At 41.9% G+C, this 16,719-nt stretch overlaps 1 protein-coding gene across 1 annotated transcript in view; it reads right to left on the bottom strand.

The window, feature by feature from the left end:
• LINGO2 (leucine rich repeat and Ig domain containing 2) overlaps positions 1-12,687 on the bottom strand; it is a 1,356,204-nt gene extending 1,343,517 nt beyond the window's left edge. Inside the window, exon 1 of the transcript XR_014055953.1 lies at positions 12,465-12,687. The gene's annotated coding sequence lies outside the window, so the exon portion shown is untranslated. The remainder of the gene's footprint in view (positions 1-12,464) is intronic.
• Between the last annotated feature and the right edge of the window lie 4,032 nt (positions 12,688-16,719).

Raw genomic sequence — 16,719 nt, 5'->3', positions numbered from 1 at the left:
TTTCCAACATATCAGAACTCAGTATGAATTCTTAATTAAATTCATTAGCACTTTATTCTTATAAAACGATTAGTACACTGGATATCTAGCTACTCTCTCTTCTCCCACAAGGAGAGCTAAATGGAAAGATGGATGATAAACACCTCCCAAAATGCAAATAACTTCTCCATAGTTTTGCACCATTATTAGTGACAAAACATTTGACTACTGTCTATCTTCTAAAGCCATAATTTTGCATCATTAATTTCTATTGAATCAAACTACACATCCTCCCTTGAAATTTACATTAACATAATCACTGAATCTTTACTGAACCAGATGGAAACACTCTAATCTTTGTTCCCCTAATCCCTCCACAAAATCGACAGCTGGTGCTCCCATAGATGGACAGACAGGAGCAAAAGTTCCACATCCCATAGGACAGTCCAGTGTACCTCTTCTCAACAATCACCAAGACCTAAGTATTCTACGCTATATAAGCACCTACAAACACAAACAGAATTTATTTCTTTTCCTATTTCACTTTAATTTTATCAATCTTGTTCATATGTATTTTCAAGAATAATGACTGATAAAATTCACTTTGTTCCGATAGTGATTTATACAGTTTCTCTGACAAAGATACTCTACATTTTATTCAGAGTTATACAGTACCCTGTGAGAGTCCTGAATACAGAACCAACCACAAATGCTTCCTTCCTGATTTTGGCACCTACAAAAATAAGATCACTAATATGTGCATATGTTCTAAAATGCTTTTCAGTAATTTCACTTAAAAAGTTCTTTAAGAAAAAAGGGTGATGGAGTGTCATCAATCTGAACTAGTTAATTAGAATGAGTTTTATGAAAAGCAAAGAAAAACATCAATTAAAAATCATGTATAGAAAGGCAAGATAACCTTTTGTGGGCTCTAGAGCTTAAGGATACGTTAAACAATTACTCGGAAGGGATATATTGGAAGGCATATATATACCCAATATATGAATAAATGGATGAGACTGTTAAAGCCACTCATGGAAAAGTCCCAGGGAGGGGCATCTGTAATGCATGTATCTGCTAGTATATTCTTGTCCATACATGGCAGCTTAGCTGGATTGCTGCTCCAACTCTGACACAAAAATAAGCTTGTTACCAACCTCTACCAGGAATCCAATCACATTCAAGTTACTACAAGTTGTGTGATTTTGCTAAGATTTTAAGGTCATCAGAAGCAGGACCATTGTACACAGTACTGACCCTTCAACACCTAGGAGGGGTGGGAGCACCCATCCTTGGTGCAGTTGAGAATCCTGCACAGCTTACAGTCAGCCCCCCTTATCAACAGTTCCTCCATATTCACAGACCCTCCATATCCTCAGTTCTGCTTCTGTGGATGCAGATTCAACCAACCTTGGATAGTACAGAACTGCAGAGTTTACTACTGAAGAATATCTGCATGTAAGTGGACCAATTCGGTTCAAACCTAGTGTTGTCCAAGGGTTAATTGTACAACATCATACTTGAAAAATTTTCATTTGACATCTATGTTCTCAAGCTTATTCTAGTCTCTGACCACTCAATCCTCTGGTGTCTCATCCACACAGCACACAGCCTCCCTCTTCTCTCATTTCTTCTGCAAGGCAGCTTCGGACTTTGTCAAAACCTTGGGTAAAAGAGAGCCCCAGGAAGCTCTTTCACTGTGTTTCTGTAACATTCAATTATTTATGATGTGAATGTTTTAATTCTATAATAAGAAAAAATTAAAAAAAACATTTAAACTCACTCATGTAGAAAAGGGCTTCAATTAGAGAAATGAATAAGGATATGCCTTTAAGCAACAATGTATCCCTAGCACTGCATATGATGCATTTATTCATTGTAGGTGCTCAACAAATGCTGTTGATAATAGAGAAATTATTCCAAGACAGAAAAGAATGTAACAATACAGGGGAAATGAAAACGATACAGGTGATAGCAAAGTACAGTATATATTCCTGAGACAATGGACACATGAGTTATTAGACATGAAGGGAAATAAGGTGAAGCACAAGCTGGAATCAAGATTGCCGGGAGAAATATCAATAACCTCAGATATACATATGACACCACATTTCTGGCAGAAAGTGAAGAAGAACTAAAGAGCCTCTTGATGAAAGGGAAAGAGAAGAGTGAAAAAGTTGGCCTAAAGCTCAACATTCAGAAAACTAAGATCATGGCATCCAGTTCCATCACTTCATGGCAAATAAATGGAGAAACAGTGGAAACAGTGTCAGACTTTATTTTTGGGGGCTCCAAAATCACGGCAGATGGTGACCGTAGCCATGAAATTAAGAGACACTTACTCCTTGGAAGAAAAGTTATGACCAACCTAGACAGCATATTAAAAAGCAAAGACATTACTTTGCCAACAAAGGTCCATCTAGTCAAAGTTATGATTTTTCCAGCGGTCATGTATGGATGTGAGAGTTGGAGTATAAAGAAAGCTGAGCACCAAAGAATTGATGCTTTTGAACTGTGGTGTTGGAGAAGACTCTTGAGAGTCCCTTGGACTGCAAGGAGATCCAACCAGTCCATCCTAAAGGAGATCAGTCCTGGGTGTTCATTGGAAGGACTGATGTTGAAGCTGGAACTCCAATACTTTGGCCACCTGATGCAAAGAGCTGACTCATTGGAAAAGACCCTGATGCTTGGAAAGATTGAAGGCAAGCAGAGAAGGGGACGACAGAGGATGAGATGGTTGGATGGCATCATCGACTCAATGGACATGAGTTTGAGTCAGCTCCGGGAGCTGGTGATGGACAGGGAGGCATGGTGTGCTGCAGTCCATGGGGTCGCAGAGAGTCGGACACGACTGAGCCACTGAACTGAACTGAACTGAGGAAAGAACACTATGGATTAGTCTATTGTTTAAAAAGTTCTGTACTGAGTGTTCACCAGGTACCAAACACATCTTTGAGAAGTTTTCCTGTCCCTCCTCCAACCCTCATGGGTAAATCTGTGACATTCTGCTTAGTTTCTAAATGCATAGAGCACAAATTTTCATAATATATTTAGTTTCTTACTCTTGCTTGTATGTTATTTTCCATATTGGCCTGCACTCTCAAAGGTAAGATTATATTTGTCCCCTTCATATATACACTGTATTAGCCACAGCCTATGCCAGTGCTTAAAACAGAGGAGGTATATAAAAAGTACTTGTTAAATTAGCAGTCAATCTATCACTGACCAAGTATTGTTCTATTACACTCACATTTTCTCAACAATGTATCTTGAAGATCTCACTATGATGATATTTAAAGATCTGCAACATTCCGTCTACCTTCTTGCTCACCACGCAATGTAGAATTCATTGTAGGAGTATTTCAAAGTTTATGTAACTATATTCCTAGGGAATATATGGATGTTTTTCCAATTCTTCAATAAGTATGCATTTCAAGAGTTTTGCTCTTTCTTTACAAATTGTCCACCTTTTGGAGTCTTTTTCTTGTTTCACCTGGTGCCTAGAATTTCCATTATGTTGAATAGAAATGAGAGCAGACATTCTTGCCTTTCTTCCAAGATTAGTGGAAAAGCATTTGCTCTTTCACCATTAAGTATCATGTCAGCCATAGGTTTATTGGAGATGCACTGTATGAAGTTGAAGGTCCCTTATATCTCTTAATATTTGATAGGAAGTTTTATTAAGTACTAGATTTTGTCAAACATTTCTTGTGGCATATATTGAAATGATCATATAATTTTATGTTTATTTTTTTACTCTGTTAATACGGTATACTGTAGTGATTGATTTTCTAATGTTAAACCAACATTGTATTTCTGAGATGAACACTTCTCATAATCTGGTGTCAAGTTTTGTTAATACTATTTATATTCATGTTCATGATATTGGTCTGTAGCTTTCTTTTCTACAATGTCTTTTCATGATATTGGTATCAGTGTGATGCTGGTCTCTTAGAATCTAAGTTGGGAAGTGTTCCTCCTTCTGTAATTTTCTGGGAAAGATCGTGTAGAATTGGCATTACTCCTTCCTTAAATGTTCAGAAGATTTTATTAGTGAAGTGATCTGTTGCTGAGGTTTACTTTGTTAAGAGACTCTAGAGTATTATTTTGTTTTGGATTACAGATATTCTTTAACAGCCATATTGAGATACAATTTATATATCATTGAAGGTACTCATTTTATGTGAACGACTCAATGATTTCCAGTAAATTTACAGATTTTTGCAACCATCACGACAATCCAATTATGGAACAGCTGCATGACCCCGAAAGATCCATTCTGCCCACGTGTTTCCTGGTTGTTCCTAGGACTTCTGTGGTGGCTCAGATGGTAAAGAGTCTACCTGCAGTGCAGGAGACCCAAGTTCAATCCCTGGGTCAGTAAGATCCTCTGGAGAAGGGAATGACAACTCACTCCAATATTCGTGCCTGGAGAATTTCATGGACAGAGGAGCCTGGTGGGCTACAGTCCATGGGGTCGCAAAGAGTCAGACATGACTGAGAAGCTAACACTTTCACTTTTACCATCCCCACTTCCAGTGTCAGGAAAACACCAATCCACTTTTGAATTCAGTAGAATTGCTTTTCTAGACATTTTATATAGACAGAAGCATCTATGCGGTCTTTTGTGTCTGGCTTGTTTCATTCAACATAATGTATCCGAGGTTTTATCTCTGCTGTAACATGCATTGGTATTCCATCCCTTTTTATTGCTCAATATTATTCTATGGTATGGCTATAGTTCATTTTGTCTATTCACCAGTTGACTTGGTACAGAAAGACTTTAACTATACAAACAATTTTTTAAAAGATTTGAAGCCATTCAGGTTATACATTTCTTATTGTATGTATATAATATATTGTTACAAATTCATGACAGCATTTTTCAGGATAAATTCTTAGAAGAGGACCTTCAAAGCCAACTATTATGAACATTTATGATATAATAGGTATTTAAATTTCACCCCACTAGGTGGGTAATGCGTTCCTGCTTGCTTGCTCAGTTGTGTCTGACTCTCTGCAATCCCATGGATTGCAGCCCACCAGAATCCTCTGTACATGGGATCTTCCATGCAAAAGTAGGGGAGTAGGCTGCCATTTCCTTCTCCAGGGGATCTTTCCAACCCAGGGATCAAATCCGCATCTCCTGCATTGGCAGGCAGATTCCTTACCACTGAGCCACCTGGGGCAAACCCGTTTATAATATTTCCAACAACCTACATGAATCTCTATTTCCCCACTCCATTAACAACAAATGGAATCTATCAGCACTTAATCTTTTGTCCCAACTCATTAGCAAGACTATCTCACTCTTGTATTAATTTGCATTGCTTTGATTCTTAGTGACATTATACATTTATCGTACATTTATATTTTACTCAGACCAATTTACTCCCCTTTTATGAATTCTTCCCAGGCCACTCTCACTTCACCTTATTTTGAAGTGCCTGGTAACACAACTCTAGCATTGTTATTTTGCAAAGTATTGCAAATAACAGATATTTAACAAGAATTTCTGAATAAGTTAATAAATTATTCTTTTCTTGTTGTTAGATTACCACCCACTTTTGCCTTCTCTCTTTACAAGATCACAAGATTCTTAAGAACAAAGACCTATTCACATACATTATCATATCCTATTATACGAAAAGTCACTTTAACATCAGTAAATATCTGAGTGTTAATTCATATGAATTTTTTATAATTAAGACCAAAGCTAGGGTTTTAGTATTTACCTGCAAATAAAATTGAAGGCAAATCTTACAGAGAAACTATCTGCAATCCAACATCACATGCTCAACCAATGAGTGACAGTCAAAGACATATCTTCACATGGACTAAAGACTGCTTTATAGACTGATAGATAGTATAGAATATCTATGATATAGAGTATATATATTGTGTAGTGTATATATATATAAAGTATAATATGTAAAGCATATAGTATATAAGGTATATAGGTATATATACAAAATATATAATCTATTAATATATTATAATATATACAAATATTTATTATTACAGAAAATTTGAGTAAAAAAAATATCTAAGAAGATAAAGGCTATTTCCCTTTGACAAATGAAGCCCCACATTTCAAAAATCAACATTTATCACAAGGCACTGTTGTTGCCTCTCCTGGTACACCAGGAGCAATACAGCTTTTATGCTAATTATTTTCCTTCATGCTGGCTACTAGATAGATATCTTGCAGCTAACCATGGTTACATTATAATAGAATGGGATTGTATGAAGACACAAAATCCTCTTATGCAGTCCAATTTAGAATCCATTTCAAAAACTCTCTAGTGCTACACCTAGAAATTGAAATGTGCTAGGAATCTTAGATTTTTCCATTTATTTCTGTTACACTAAAATTTGGTTATGACTTTTGTAAAGGCAACAATTCTCTCTTTAGCGACAATATGATGTTATGTTCTATTATACCTGCAAAAAATAATTTGTTTCCAAGTCCAGGTTCCAAGGTTTGCATTTAGATTTACTAACATTATTAGAGAAATACATTCATAGTTTATATCAACAATGACACTAAAATTCAAAGGAAGGAAATGGTATTTGACTTATCCCTGTGACCAGGAAAGATGGGCTGTTCTTACATTAACTGCTGAACACATTTACAAAAGCCACAAAATTTATTCATATTTTATCCTAGCAGGTCTCATATTTTATCAAAAGGGCACATAATTATTTCAGTGGGGCTTTTAAACTTTTACTCAAGTCAATGAGTCATTTAGTATTTACAATCTACTTCCTTACTAATTCGCCTGATGAAAATAACCTATAAACAATATAATCAGCATTTAAATCACTAAAATAAAATAGGACAAATTGACTACCAGCATTTCTGGGTAAATTCCATTGTAAAAACTAAGGTATTATAGTAGTTTTGGGTCCCACTGCACAAATCAAACCACCGATTTAACATTTCAAAAGCTAAATATTTTTAAAGTGTTCATAGAAATTGGGTAATTGACCTGAGAATTGAGTTCACAGAAACTGGGTAACTGGCCTAGGAAAAACAAAGACAATTGCTACTATGTCAAATTAAGTAAACACAAGAAGAAGAAAACTTCAGAAATAAAGAATGCTAAAAACAAAACAAAAATACAGGGACTCCATTTAAACTTTACTATTCAAAAATACCTGACTTTTCTTTCTTTTATCCTATTCTTAAACAGTAAGCATCACACAATGTTTGTACCATATTTTTAATTTTTGGCTACACCCCCCTGTGTGTGGGAACTTAGCTCCCAGACCTGGGATTGAACCCACAACTCCTGCATTAGAAGGGGGAGTCAACCACGGGAACACTAGGGATGTTGCCAGTTTGTGCCATATTAATGGTAACTTTGAGAAAATCACCTGAAATATGTACACATAAATTTAATTTTACTTTCAAAACACTAGTGAATAGGCCCTCCAGAAAACAAAAATCTTCTCATCAAAGACATATAAAAATGTATGCTTCATTATGAAAGTTTTAAGGGCTTCCCTAGTGGCTCAGTGATAAAGAATCCACCTGCAATGCAGAAGACACAGGTAGACATGGGTTCAAATCCTGGGTCAGGAAGAGTTCCTGGAGGAGGAAATGGCAACCCACTCCAGTATTCTTTGCCTGGAAAATCCCACGGACAGCAGAGCCTGGCAGACTACACTCCTGCCAGGACTGTTGGGGTCACAGAGTTGGAAACCAGTGAGTACAGGACACAGCACACATGGAAGTTTTACAGGTATTCTTCAAACACATTATTGCATTTACCTCCATATCAAGTGTTACAATGCCTGACATTTACTTAGTACTTGCAAGTTTTTTTCTTTTTCCAAAGCTTAAACCTAGGTGTAGTTAGGTTTTAAACCCAAGGATAGAGTGGGTAGATATCAAATTTCCCCATTTTACTGAATTCAACACTAAGCCTTAGAGAAATGGAGAGCTTTTCAAAAGTGACACATTAGTCATAAGAGACAGAAGTAGAATTCAAGTCTTCTGATTCCAAGTCCTGTACTTCTTATTAATGCTGCCTCCTGCTGGCACTCAAATTAGTTTCTCTTGGAGATTTTTGGACAGATTTTTCTCTCTGAGGACATTTCAAAACCATTTAGCAATTGCATTCGCTGAGTGACACTTAAATAAAAATAGTTACATTTATTAAAGACTTAGATGGAGTTAAGGCTTTCCTAAAATGGATTACTATTTTTTTATGTATAGTTGATTTACAATGTATTAATTTCTCCTGTACAGCAAAGTGACTCAGTTATATTAGACATGGAACAACAGACTGGTTCCAAATAGGAAAAGGAGTACTTCAAGGCTGTATATTGGCACCCTGCTTATTTAACTCATATGCAGAGTACATCATGTGAAACGCTGGGCTGGAGGAAGCACAAGCTGGAATCAAGATTGGCGGGAGAAATATCAATAACCTCAGATATGCAGATGACACCACCCTTATGGCAGAAAGTGAAGAACTAAAGAGCCTCTTGATGAAAGTGAAAGAGGAGAGTGAAGAAGTTGGCTTAAAGCTCAACATTCAGAAAACTAAGATCATGGCATCTGGTCCCATCACTTCATGGAAAATAGATGGGGAAATAGTGGAAACAATGGCTGACTTTATTTTGGGGGGCTCCAAAATCACTGCAGATGGTGATTGCAGCCATGAAATTAAAAGATGCTTACTCCTTGGAAGGAAAGCTATGACCAACCTAGACAGCATATTAAAAAGCAGAGACATAACTTTGCCAAACAAAGGTCTGTCTAGGCAAGGCTATGGTTTTTCCAGTAGTCATGTATGGATGTGAGAGTTGGACTATAAAGAAAGCTGAGTGCCGAAGAATTAGATGCTTTTGAACTGTGGTGTTGGAGAAGACTCTTGAGAGTTCCTTGGACTGCAAGGAGATCCAACCAGTCCATCCTAAAGGAAATCAGTCCTGAATGTTCACTGGAAGGACTGATGTTGAAGCTGAAGCTCTAGTACTTTGGCCACCTGATGCACAGAGCTGACTCATTGGAAAAGACCCTGATGCTGGGAAAGATTGACGTCAGGAGGAGAAGGGGACGACAGAGAATGAGATGGTTGGATGGCATCACTGACTCAATGGACATGGGTTTGGGTGGACTCCGGCAGTTGGTGATGGACAGGGAGGCTTGGCGTGCTGTGGTTCATGGGGTCGCAAAGAGTCAGACACACCTGAGCGATGAACTGAACTGAATAATATATATACATATAAATGTATATTCATAATATTCATAAAAATATTTAAACATACTCAAATATATTGGTGAATATTAAAATAATATATATTATTTTTTATATTCTTTACCATTATGATTTATGACAGCATACTGAATATTGTCCCCTGCACTATAGGACCTTACTGTTTGGATTACTATTTCCGAGCAGGTTTAAAAGTGTGGCTCAACTATTTGCTTACTGAGAATATTTCAGACTCGATTACTCTGGGCACGATGCACATGGGAATAAGGCACTCAAAACAAAAATGCACCATATTTCAAGACAGTACATCCATCCCAGGTAACTACTCTCCAAGCTTGTACACTTCCCAGAAACAGAAGTCAGTGGAGTTGCAACCAGACCTAAGAGGCAAATAGATATGAGAGATAATAATCAACTGATGATCTGTACTCCCATAAGAATCAACCCCACAGTTCATGGTTCTCTTCCATGAAAAAATTTAAATAATGGAACAATTAGTATTTTAAAACTACCTCCCATTTACAGATAAAGTATGAACCAATAACTGTAAAATAACTATAAATCGGTATAGCTTTTTTCCAGAAGTAAATATTTTAACCAAAGGAGAGAGGAAATGAAATAATGAAAGCAAGTAGGGAAGGAGGGAGAGGGAGGGGAAAAGGAAGGCGGAGGGAGGGAGGGAGGGAATACTTGCAAAATATGTTTTTTTCTTTAAACAAAAATGGTTGCTAAAAGAAGAAATCGGAGGTACATGCAGATCAGTCAACCTTTTGTCTAGTATGTAACCTGTCCCTCTTATTCTTTCATTTCCTTATCACACATATTTTAAGTTCCATTGATTTTCTTTCAGGAAATGTGATCTTTCATCATTAAATAGTTCTTCAAGTTCTTAACAAAACACCCCCAAGCCATAAAAGAAAGGGGCCTGGTGATGTTATTCTCGCATCAAAATTATAAACGGAGTACCAAAAGTTGAGGGCTATGACAAATGGGGAAATATTCATGAAAATTATGAAAATTCCAAAAACATTTTTTTTCAATCTAGGTTCCTGCCTTATAAAAATGCAACTAAACTGGAGAATTAGAAACTGACAAACCTTTTGCATACAGTGACCTCCTATCCTTGTACTACAGGAAAACATTTCCACCTAGAGTCCTTTCAGAGAATATCTAGAGACCAAACGAAATCAACCATAATGACAACCAGAGCCAGATAATAATCAGTTTTTAATTGAAGCATCAAGCCAATTAATTTGTGACAACAGCCTATCACTTCTTATTCTTGACATGAAGTTTCAGAGGACTCAAACAATTCTCAGATCCACAGCATTCCAGGAAAATGTCGATGTTCTAACTCTTTTAAAATCACATTTATGAGACAGAGAAAAATCTTTAGAGATGGAGTTCTATAACAATTTGAGATTACAAACCAGCCTCACTACTTTGATTCAATTCATTGTCAAGAAATACAGTATCTCTTGAGCATCATATACACGGTTTCCTAATGCTAGCAGGTCTTCCTCTGGTTTCAGGTTCTTTCATAAAGAAAATTGAGCCCTTGTTATGCATTTGTCTTCATTAATTCAGTTCAACAAATGAATAATCTGTGTCTAAACATGCAGATAACTATATTTAGATGAGTAACTACTATTTTGTCACATAATAAAATTTCTAAAAGAGTATTATCTTAAGAACATAAACCATCTTTTTTCAAGATTTCAGCAAGCCATTTATTCTTGCCTTCAACACAGAGCTCCATCCATGTAATACATGAATGACAAACTTTACATAAATCTTCCCTGAGATCATGCTATGTGTTATTCTGGAATGAAAAACATGAATACATTGGCCTGTTCCATTACAATTACACTTATTATATAATATAAACTTACATAGTTACCTTAATAAAAAATAATAGATGCCTTACACATAAGTGGTCACCAAACTACTTCAGTTATCATCAATAGGCAACCCATCCCATTCAAATTCTTAAAATACCTGACAGTATCTCACGAAACACTTCCAGCAGAAAGGGCTTCATTTTTCCTGCTTCACACGCTCACTATATGGGAAGTAATCCACACTACTGGGTGATGGGATGATAGCACACTGAAGAATATTCTCCTCCTTTTAACCACTGCTTCTCATTTTTGAAAAAAATGTTCACTCTTTCAGTATGTGGCCCAGTATTTATAAACGCTGGACCTCTGCTTTTATTTAGTATTCCCAGAATATTCCATACTCTCCCATCATTTTTTTTTTTTTTTTTGTCTTCCTTCAGGATTATTCTGCAAGAGGGTTAATATCACAAGTCGGGTTTGTTAAGGGCCACCTTTAAAGGACTCTGGAATTGCACTGCTGAGTGTAAAATGACCACATATGGTAGGCACGAACACAAAACAGCACGCTGAAAAATACATACGTTGCCAGCTGCCTGACAGACATGGTATAATCACGCCAAGCACACATAATCACACTACTCACTTTTTTTTTAGCTTAAACACAATCACCACACATATTCAGCACCCACCGTGCCGAAGGCAGTAGCCAGTAGAAGCGATTTCTGTTAGTGGCTTAAGCAAGGATTTTGTCAAAGATGGTGTGAAATGTGAAATGAATGAGACTTCATCAAATCATCTGAACTTCAAGGCCATTTCCCAGCACCGCCCCCACCCCCAACCCACCTCAGGCACACAAGCTTAACTTCACCCTTCTTCCGCTCCTGATGTTCTCACCCTGACTTCCTCCTCACCCTTATCTCTCTCTCTCCAAGTCTATCAGCATCTTTGCTCCGTTCTCAGAGCCAATCTCTTAGGAAAAGAACATTAATTAAATGCTAGATGCTGAGACTTCACCATCAGGTGCAAAGGAAAGGGGAGGAAAAGAAGAGGGTGTGGTACGCCCTTTTCCACCACACCCCACCCCTCGAGGCGCACACTCCCCCGTCCACTGCGGCTCAGGGGAGCACCGCGGGTCCCCTCGCTCACCTCGGAGCAGCCTGGTCCACAGACCAGCCACCTGGCCGTCTCTGCAGGAAACTTCCCTTAAAGCAGCCGAACATTTGGGGGGAACGGAAAAATTAAGAATTAGTTCGAAAATACCTCCCACGGGGCTCCACGGAGGAAGACTCAAAGGCACCTTTAGATACACACCGCACAGACCCGCATCCTCCACTCGCTCCCATCTTGGGTAACCGGCTGAGAATTGAAAGAGAACCCAGGAGGCGCGAAAGGAGAGTGGAGAACGAGGACTTACCTCCTGGGACTGCCCTTAGGACGCGGAGCCAGGATCGCCTCCCTCCCCGAAGTGGCTCCGGCTCGGGCGCAGCCTCCCGGAGCACAGCCCAGATTCGGACCCGCGTCCCGACAGCTCTGCACGCAGCCGGGAGGCGCGCCGGGACTCCGGCTCCCGTCCCACCGCCCCGGCCGGGCTCGCCTCGCCTCCCCCTGCAGCGCCCGCTCTGCCACCCCGCGGGCACGCTCGCTCCCTGCGCTCGCCCCTCCGCCTCCCGGCGCCCCCACACCCACCCGCGCCGCGGCGCCCGCTGGGAGCCTCTAGCGGAGGCGGAGGGAATCGCAGCAGCCCCGCAGCGCCCGGGCTCCGACGCCGGCTACCGGGAAGCCAGCCAGGCGGCAGCGGGGGCTTCGAGCACCCCCCGCCTCAATCCGCTCGCCGGATGCTGCCGCCGCAAGCACCTGCCCACCTGCGCCGGGCTCACCTGCCACCGAACGTCTTAGCGGCGTTCTCCAGTGCCCACGGCGCAGTATGGCAACAAGCGGGTGGGTCAGCGGTACCAGTGGGCCGGGGGTGGGGAAAGGGGGAACTCTCCGGAAACACACACATATCCACGCTGTAAATCAGCCTGGACAGACAACCTTGCGCTATACCTATTTCCAGTGGATTCACAGAGTGTAAGGTCAGGACAGGCTGCCTTCGCCTGGCTGCCTCCCACCTGGGCGCCCGGGGCACCGGCGGCAACTCCCTGACTTGCCCGCCCCGAACCGTACGCTCGGCTTGTGCAACCGCGTGGCGCCGCCGTCAGAGACGATCGCAACTTGGCTTGACCCTCCCTATCCCAGTCCCAACGTGCATTTTAAGTTTTTCTTCTTCCTAGCAATTCAGGCAGCGGTTTTGCAGCCTCTTACCTGAGACGCGGTTAATTCTCTTTGAGATCATTAAAATCCAAAGCCAAGGATACGACGCACACAAGTCCAGAGGGTTTTCCTTGACTCGTCCGCCTGGGCTGAGCCGGTTTCCCCTTCTAGAGGGATCAGGAGTGGGGGTGGCGGTTTAAAAGCCCTCGCGCGCGAGGCACCGCCAAATCTTCCCGCTTGTGGAGACGGAGAGCGGGACAACCTTCCCAGCCTCCGGAAGCCTCCCAGCCTCTCCTCGGTCAACTTGGCTTTCTATTTAATTTTCTTCTTTAACCCGACAGGCCCATCAGTCAGTTCCCCGCATCAAGGCAGGAATGAAACAGATATTTACAGGTGTGGCCCCTCCTCTCTCTTTCTCAGGATGATACCACCCCCTCCGTCGCCACCTTTCTCCCCTTAAATTAGAAAAGCGAATCTCTGCTCGGATTAGGTGGGGACTCGGTGGAGGGTGCTGTAAGAAGAGCCACTCCAAGGCACAGCTTCAGAAACCCATCTCTCCAGGCAGCCCTCCGCGAAGGTGTCAGCTCTGAAGAAACTTTGAGGGGAGGCGGCGGCGGCCGTGCTGGGCTGGGCGGGCGGCAGGCAGCGAGTACCCGGTGAGGAGGCGGCGAGCAGGAGGGACACCAGGCAGGCGGCGGGCGGCTGGGTCCCGGCGCCCGGGCTTGGCGCGCAGGATGCGCGCACACACACACTGGCACACACGCACAGACACTCGCGCGCGCGCGCAGCCACAGACGCACGCCCGGCCCCGCGCCCGCGGCCCCAGGCCACCCGGGAGCAAGAAGTCGAGAGATGCAAGACGGGGAAGGTGTTCCAAGGATCCAAATGATGTGAAGATTCAATCACTGTCCACTATTTAAGAGATTACTGCAGGCAGGCAGTTCCTCCCTGTAAGCCTTCAAATCTTTTCGGCCACCTCCCAGGCTCCTGCCCTCTCTGGCATCTTGGCTGCCTCGTTCTTTTCATGAGGCGAGTTACTGTCTCAGCCCCCTGTTCGAGGTGGCCGGACCAAAGATTAACCACGTCCGCATCTCCACCCTCCAGGGCCACCTAAGACCCTTCAAATGTGGGGCAAAGTGGCTTCTGCTGCTTGCAAGGGAGCCGAGAGGCTCCCCGAGGTCCTTCGAATAGAGGAGCCGAGACATCATTTCCTGGACACAATCCTATCTAATCCCCCCTCACCTGCCCACTCCCTCAAGTAGCATTTCCCCTATGAGCTCCTGAAGCTCGCATAGATCTTTTTGGAAGGAGCTCCGTAGGGACTCGTGATGCCTAGCTTTTGATACTGGGCTAATTTAGGTTCTACGCTTATATTGTAAACTGGACGGTAGCAGGTGAAAGGCTCCACTGGAGAAAGGGGAGGGATTAGGAGTCTGGAGACCCAGCCCCTTTAGCAGCCATTTCCAAGGTTTGGTAACTGGAGTTGCTCTCAGGTCTCCGGCTAGCCCCTGTCCCAGCATCTTTTTCTTCCCAAAACAGCCTGGAGGGATCCCTGGGTTCGCGCAACCCGGAAACCCCACGCTGGAGAGACATCGCTGTCAGAAGCGCCCCTGGCTCTTTCACAGTTCCACAGGAAGGAGCCTCCACGCGCGAGTTTGTCTTACCCGGACTGGGCTGCGGGAATTGCTCGCCGAAAGTAAACTTTTCTTTCTTTTTTTTTTAACCCAGGTTCGCCTTCGTGCACTCTGAGGTCGCCACACCTGCAGAGCATCACTCTGCCTTCCCAAGTACTGACCAGGCTGAACACCGCTGCAGGTGTTTTCACTCCTGGGTTTCGGGAATCTCTGCACCTTAGGACCTGCTGGTAGAAAACGCGAAGTGGCGCCGGGTGGGGAAAGCGTGAGGTTCCTTTCCTCCCGCGTTGGAAGCGACGCTCCTCCAAGGTCTCCGTCCAAGTAGCTCTTGGAACCAGGGGCTCTTGACCGTCTCGGGGAGTCCGTTTCAAGTTTAAAGGCGAGAGAATTTGCCTGGAAGACGGTACTTAAACGCTGAACTTGGATTTGCTAAGGCTCAAAAGTGGAACAAAAGGATGATTCGGTGCAAAAGATGAAACTTGTGTAGATAGGAGTTTTAGCAGTGCTACCCACAGCTCAGAAATCCATCCAGAGCTTTCGAAGATGAGCATCGCCGCGCCCGGTATCTGCGGACCAATAGCTGTTGGGCGCCCATCTGTATTTCTGGGATGAACCGGCTTTGAATTCGGTTTGAGTCCACGCTGTAGTAAGCCAAGAGGGACGGTCGGTTTTAGGGAGGTGATGGATGGATGAAGGCTGCCCGTTGGAGCCAGAGGACCGCAACACCCTCCTGGCTAAATAGCACTTGTGCGCAGAGCTACTCAGGTCCCGCGCCTAGGGAGTCGGAGTGCACGGGTCTCACGCCCTGGCTTACCTTCTTCTGATGCAGTTAAAGCAGAGTTTGAAGCTAAGCGGAGCCTGCATGGAGGAGACCTGAATAATGAATTTGGTGGTGAGATGCTAAAGGATAAAGAGGCATTTCATTTCTGTGTGTTACTAGTTTGCAGTTAAACCCACTTCGTTGGTTTAATGTATCTTGGACACGGACTTTGTACAGAGTTTCAAGTGGAGAATGTTCCCATTCTTCTGGTATAAGTCTATACATTCTCTGCTTGCCACAAAGTTAAATGCTTCTTCGAGTTGTGATTCTTATTCCTAATTAATGAAATGGCAATAAGAATTATAATGAACTATTTCCAACAAAAGTTCCTATCTAACGTAATTTCTGATGGCATAAGCCTCTAGATTAATAACAAAATATTATGACAGACTATTAGGCAAGGACTATAGAACTGTAATCAAGAGACTGGCTGGAGGGAAGAAAATACAGAAATCAGAGCTGACTCCTGTCCAAAAAGATTTGAGCTTGAAATTCCTTTTCTGGTTACTGTGGACCAACAAGCAGCTCTCTGCTACTAATGGCTCTCTTTAAAATAAACATAGGTCATTTATACATTAAAACCTAGAAGGTGTCTTACAGATCTGGGGAAATGTTGTGGAAAGTCTTGTGCCAGCCACAGAGGATTCTTTTTCATTTACCTTGAGTTTTTGACTTACAAGGTGTATAGGTAACAGTGGTAATCAGTGGTATAATATTCTTGACATTTTATCCCTTCAACAAAGTTTAAAAAAAAAAAAAGCCTATGGATTTTTGGACCCTCTTCAAGAAGCATTCACTTCTCACTCCTCTTGGGGAAAAAATGCAGTTTCCTCAATGATTTTTGATTGTTGCAAAACCAAACTTAGATTTGTTATTTATTGTACAGTGTTTTCCCTCCCACTTCACACTTTGCTTCTTTAGTGAAAACAAAAGGAGTAAATCTCAAGGTCCGAGGATTCATT

Source organism: Giraffa tippelskirchi, chromosome 1, assembly GCF_054371585.1.
Source record: "Giraffa tippelskirchi isolate mGirTip1 chromosome 1, T2T-mGirTip1v1.2.pri, whole genome shotgun sequence".
NCBI lineage: Eukaryota > Metazoa > Chordata > Mammalia > Artiodactyla > Giraffidae > Giraffa > Giraffa tippelskirchi.
This window is presented reverse-complemented; position numbering and strand designations above follow the sequence as displayed.